The sequence below is a fragment of the Oryzias latipes genome, chromosome 11, assembly GCF_002234675.1.
Source record: "Oryzias latipes chromosome 11, ASM223467v1".
NCBI classification, from domain to species: Eukaryota; Metazoa; Chordata; class Actinopteri; order Beloniformes; family Adrianichthyidae; genus Oryzias; species Oryzias latipes.
Genome location: NC_019869.2, coordinates 27,785,705 through 27,792,113, shown reverse-complemented (window position 1 = coordinate 27,792,113; position 6,409 = coordinate 27,785,705).

The window sequence follows — 6,409 nt, the reverse complement described above, 5'->3', positions numbered from 1 at the left end:
TTCAAATGTAGTACAAAAAGGGGGGGCCTGTTCACACACACTCAAATATTATCAACACACCTGTTAGCTGCAAAAAATGTTCACATGTCAACATGTACACAAAACAGATAGTGTTCACGAACGCATACCTATGCCTTTAAACCAACTAGTGTGAAATCTTTCATTCATTCAATCATGCAAACTATAAGTGCAAAGGTGAGCTAACACCTGTGCTCAGGTGAGTGTTTATGTTCTTCTAAAATGGATGGTGGAATGTGAAAAGAAGGAGGAGGAGCGCCCAGCCACCCCCACACCCAGACCCCCGCCGCAGCAGCAGCGGCAGCCGGAATTCTCCCAACGCCACACGGGAACAGGCAGGGAACAACCGCCCCCCGGGCGACCAAGACCGCCACCCAGGCCAGGGCCAGCAGGACCGCCGCGAGGCCCCCAGAGAGCAGGGAGGCGCGGAGGGAAAGAGAGCGCCGCTCTAGCCCAGCCAGGAGAGCAGCCCCCCCGCCGCGCCGGAAGTGCCCAACGCAGGGCCCCACCGGAGAAGGACGCCCACAGCCCCAGACGAGCACCCCACCACCACCCAGGAGTTCCGGGCATCCCCCCGCCCCAACCCCAGGTACGAGCCAGGACCCCCCAAGGGAGACCCGCTCCGCACTCCAGGCAGCCACCCACCTGGCCCACGGTTGGTCCAGGGAGAAGCAAGGCAGGGGCCCGCCGCCCCCGCCCAGGAGGGGGGAACCCCGGGGAAAAAAGGGTGGCCCACAAGGGGGTGTTATAAATATGGCCCGACCAGGCTCGGCCATGTTGGAAGTTTGGCGGGGCCCAGCGCTCAGGGGCAAGGACCAGGACCCACCCCCCAGGGACACGAACACCCCCGGCTCAGGTGTAATATGAACCCCCCCACCATGCGGAGAGAGCACCGCCGGGCCCAGGGAGCCGGCACCCAAGGGACACGGCCGCCATCGCCAAGGGGTCCGCACCCCCCACCAGGGAAGGGGTAGGGGACAGATGGACCCAGGTCCCACCTTCCTTGCAAAATGTGTGTGCGTGTATGTGTGTTTGAGAGGGTGTGTGTGTGCATGTGTGTGTGTTTATGTTGGAATGTATATATTGTACGTATATAGTGCGTGCGTAATTCTTGATTTGTGCGTAAATTAGGATTTGTGTTTGCATATTTTTGCTTTGTGCGTGCGTAAATTAGGATTTGTGTATAAATTTGGATTTGTGCGTGATTTGTTACTCACATAATACGTTTTGTGTATGAGTTAAAAAAATGTAAAATGAAAAAAATACAAAATGAAATTTACGTATGCACAAATTAAGATTACAAATTGAAACTACTTACGCACACACATCTTTAAAAAACACGCACGAATCCCTTGTTACGCGCACACGAAGCCAAAGTTACGCACGGATTTACCGTGAGACTGTTTTCATGTCTCACAAATTCGTCCGTAAATGCTGTGTTTAAATACCAGTGGAATGCTCGGTCATTAAAATTTTCCTATCAGCCTTCCCTTCTAAACTACGATGGAGTTTTAAGGCCCCCAAAAAAAAAATCGTAAATTTACGAGAAAAAAGTCATAGATTAACAAGGAGAAAACACCGAAGTTGTCCGTTTATCGGAGCATCGCTTGAAGATGAAAGATGTGGAGCCTTTTGTGAAGCTTTATTTCCAGGTTTATTATAGGTTTAAAACAAAGAGATTCTGAACCTTTGGCGACTCAAAGTCAGATTATTGTCAGTGGAGCCGTCTTTCCGGAGTTCAGTGTCAGTAAAGCGGAGTTTCATATGTAAAATAAGGAGCTCAGAGACACGTTTGGGTGCAGAGGACCGCTGCAGCTTTTATTCTCCTTTTCATTCACATAACCTGAAGTTCATCTGTCACCTTACGTCATGAACCTGTCATCAGTGTTGCCAGATTGGGCGGTTTTCCGCCCAATTGGGCGGTTTTGGTTCTAAATTTGCGGGTAAAAATGGCTTTGGGCGGGTACGCATAATTTGGGCGGTTTTAGGGTCTGTTCGGCGGGTTTTTTCCTCTCATGAATATATGATAGCGGACTACGTTAGGCTGCCTCTCTCTCTTTGCTTCTCTTTCTGAGACTGTTCGGAGTCGTGCGGTGTATGGGGCACGGACAGCTCTCCAATTTAGCCAGTTAATTAGCAGCGTTTAGCTCTTGCTTCCCCACAACAGTGACGTACCAGTCGGGTCGTTACATTGGTGTCAGAAGTGGGATTCTTAAATGCTGCTGCTACGCTATGGAGAGCTACAACATGGAGCGGGAGATGGCAGAGATTGAGCGACAAATCCGCATTCTGGAGGCAGCTCGTTACAAGCGAGGACCAAGGGCGAATCATCTCCCTGATGGCACAAGCGCCCGCCGTCATCTACAGCCTGTCCCTGTGAGTCGGGTTTCCACGCCGGCGATGAATCATCCAGAGCAGTCTGTAATGACGGCACGCAACCCTGTCAAACTTCCGCGGTACAATGGCTCAACACCATTGGAACCATACCTGGCCCAGGTAAACTTGGCGGCTGGCTATGGGGGCTGGAGTCCTGAAGAGACTGTTACACACCTAGCCCTGGCTTTGGAGGGCGTTGCACTCCAGGTACTGCTGGACCTCTCTGCTACGGAGCAGCGAGAACTGTCGGCGTTGACAGCAGCATTGGAGCCTTCCTCAGAGGACTTGCTCCAGAACGTCTGCGCCAGCATGTACGGCTGGCGAGGCCATCTACCCTGGGGGCAGCGCTGCAGGAAGCTGAGACTGCAGAGGAATTACTTCAGTTAGCGGGCATTGCTAACAGACCCACGCCACCTCATGCTCTGGTCCGAGCAGCTGGTGTGGAGGATGGAGAGGAACCAGTATTGGAAATAGCAGTTAATCGGACAGAGTCTGCTCCCCCAAGGCGACGTACACCCCGAGGGTTGCGCTGCCACCGTTGCGGGGACCAAGGGCACTTTGCCAGAGACTGTTTGGCTCCAGCGCCCAGAAACATGAGTAGCGGGGCGGGAAACGAAGGTGGGGCGAGGTTGTGAGGGAACCCTCGCCCTGTCAGCAGACACCCCTCTGTCCAGTGGTGGGACGCTGTGGGACATCACAGGGACTGTTTGTGGAGTGCAGTGTTGGAGATTACCACTGCAGGGCATTGGTTGACACTGGAGCAACCATTAGCCTGCTACGCAGGGGTACAGTGCCTCACTCTGCTGGCTGGGCACCTACAAACACGGAACTGTTGACAGTAACGGGTGAGCGAACCCAGCTAGCTGGGAGAAAGACTGTTGAGGTGGTGGTCGGAACCCAGAAATGCGAGCATGAGTTTTGGCTGGCTGATATTCACGAAGACTGCATCCTGGGGCTGGATTTATTAAGCCAATGGGGAGCACAAGTTGACGTGTCAAGGGCTCGCCCCCACCTCGGTGCAGAGAGTGTGCCACTCTGGTTCACCCAAGACCCCAATAAAAAGACTCACAAATCAAATCAGAGGAACCGCCATAATCAAGTCACAGCCTGTGACCCACACGCACCAGACTGCCTGCCCTCTGCCACAGCAGCTGCAGCCGCTATCAAGGAGTTGGCGGCCCGGTGTGGCCAATCACTGGGTGCAGAACAGAAAGAGCAACTGAATCACCTCTTGCTGGAGTATGTGGACATTTTTGCTGCTCGAGACGAAGACTGCACCAGGACTAGTCTGGTACAGCACCACATCAACACTGGGGATGCAGATCCCATTCGCTTGCGGCCACATAGGCTGCCCTTGGCCAAACGGCAGGCTGCAGAGGATTGCATTCGCACCATGGCAGCTAACGGGATTATTGAGCCATCGGACAGCCCATGGACTGCACCTGTAGTCATGGTCCGAAAGAAGGATGGAGGGTGGCGCCCCTGTGTAGACTACAGACGACTCATTGCTGTAACGAGGAAAGATTCCTACCCTCTGCCACGGATTGACGATGCTCTGGACTATGTTGCTGGGTCCCAGTGGTTTAGCTCCTTGGACTTAAGGAGCGGCTACTGGCAAGTTGAACTGGCCAGAGAAGACAGAGCTAAGACTGCTTTTAGCATTGGACAGGGACTGTGGCAGTTCACTGTGATGCCATTTGGACTGTGCAATGCACCTGCCACATTCGAGCGGCTTATGGAGCGGGTATTAAGGAATATTGGTGACAGCAGTGAAAGAATGGCCGCAGCCAGCCAATCTCAACGAGTTGCAAAGTTTCCTGGGCCTGGCCTCTTATTACCGGAAGTTCATTAGAAACTTTGCTACAGTGGCTGCACCCCTTCACCAACTCACCCGCAAAGGTCGTCGGTTTAACTGGACTGGAGACTGCACCGAGGCGTTCCAACACCTCAAAGCTGCACTGACACAGACCCCTGTTTTGGCTTATCCTGACCCGGGACAGCCTTTTATCCTGGACACTGATGCTAGTGGCGTTGGTGTTGGTGCTGTGCTGGCACAGCCTGGAGAAGGTGGGGAGAGGGTGGTGGCTTTTTACAGCTGCAGCCTCAAGAAACCAGAGCAGAACTACTGCGTCACCAGACGAGAGCTGCTAGCGGTGGTTTTGGCTGTAAAGCACTTTCGGACGTACCTGCTTGGCACCCGGTTCACGCTGAGGACTGACCATGCCTCTCTCACCTGGCTGCTGAACTTCCGTCAGCCAGAGGGTCAGGTGGCCAGATGGATTGAGGTGCTTCAGGAGTATGACTTCTCCATTCATCATCGGCCAGGACAGCGGCACGCCAATGCTGATGCACTCTCCCGGCGCCCTTGTCTCCTTGAGGAGTGCAGATACTGCAGACGTCAGGAGGAGCGGAACCAGGGGACAGCAGTAACAGTAGCTGCAGCAGTGACATTGCCACAGGTGCACGGTGATGGGGCGGAGTTGTTCTCACAGGAGCATCTACAAGAGGCACAAGAAGCAGACTGGCAGATTGGCCGAAACAAGGAAGTGGGTTAAGGCAGGACAACTTCCTGATTGGTCAGCTGTGTCAGCTGGTGACCCAGAGCTGAAGACGCTGCACTCCCAGTGGGGTAACCTGGAGCTCCACAACGGTGTTCTGTATCGACACTGGCGGGCCCCTGGGGCAGGTCGAGACCGGCTGCAGCTCCTTGTGCCCACCTCTCTTCGGGATGAGGTGCTCCACTGGGTCCATGGGGCAGCAGGTGCTGGCCACTTTGGGTATTCAAAGACTGTGAAGCGGCTGAGGGCACGATTTTACTGGCCGGGCTGTCGGCAGGCTGCCGAATTGCATGTTCACTGCTGTGATCTTTGCACAGCACACAAGGGACCCACACAGCAGTCACGTGCCCCTCTGCAGCAGTACCTGGTGGGGGCTCCAATGGAGAGGGTTGGTGTGGATGTACTGGGCCCTTTTCCTCTCACTGAGTCGGGTAACCGGTATGTCCTGGTGGCCATGGATTACTTCACCAAGTGGCCAGAGGCATATGCGGTGCCGGACCAGAGTGCCACAACAACGGCAAAATATCTGGTGGAGGGGATGTTCACGCGGTTCGGAGTCCCCAATGAGCTCCACAGTGACCAGGGCAGGAACTTTGAGAGCAGACTCTTCGCAGAGGTGTGCAAGCGCCTGGGGGTGAGGAAGACCCGTACTACACCACTTCATCCACAGAGCGATGGTTTGGTGGAGCGCTTCAACCGGACATTGGCCACCCAGCTTGCAACACTGACCAGTGCGTACTGGTCAGGACCAGGGGTAGATGTTGGTCCCAGTCTCTCTGATGCGTATCAGAGAGACTGGGACCAACATCTACCCCTGGTCCTGTGGGCATATCGTACAGCAGTCAAGGAATCCAGCCAGTGCACGCCCGCGCTGCTGATGTTCGGCCGGGAGCTCCGTACACCTGTGGACCAGGTGTTTGGTGCTGCACCTGAGCCGGAGATCACAGGAGGTCTCGAACTGGACTATGTGCGACAGCTGAAGGACAGGTTGGGGGAGGTACATCGTCTGGCAGTAGAAGCCCAGCGAGAAGCTGGGGTCAAGCAGAAGAGGGTGTATGATATCCGTGCCCACGGACCGGTTTTTGGGCAGGGGGACAGAGTATGGGTGTACTGCCCAGTGAGGAAACGGGGACTCTCACCCAAGCTCATGAGCCACTGGCAAGGACCTGGAGAGATCTTGGAACAGATCTCAGAAGTGGTGTATCGGGTGCGGCTGCCAGGTTGGGGTCGAAGGGTGGTGCTCCATAGGGATAGGCTGGCCCCTTACCACCCTTTAGCTCCTACTGCACAGGCAGACGAGGACAGTTCTGTAACCGCTGTGGATGTTGAGCAGGACAATGGTGGACAAGGTGATGCTGCCTCAACAGCAAGGCCGACACGGACACGGAGGCAGCCAGTTTGGCTCAGGGACCATGTTCAATGACTCATGTGTTCATGTGTTTTTGGTGCACAGCTAT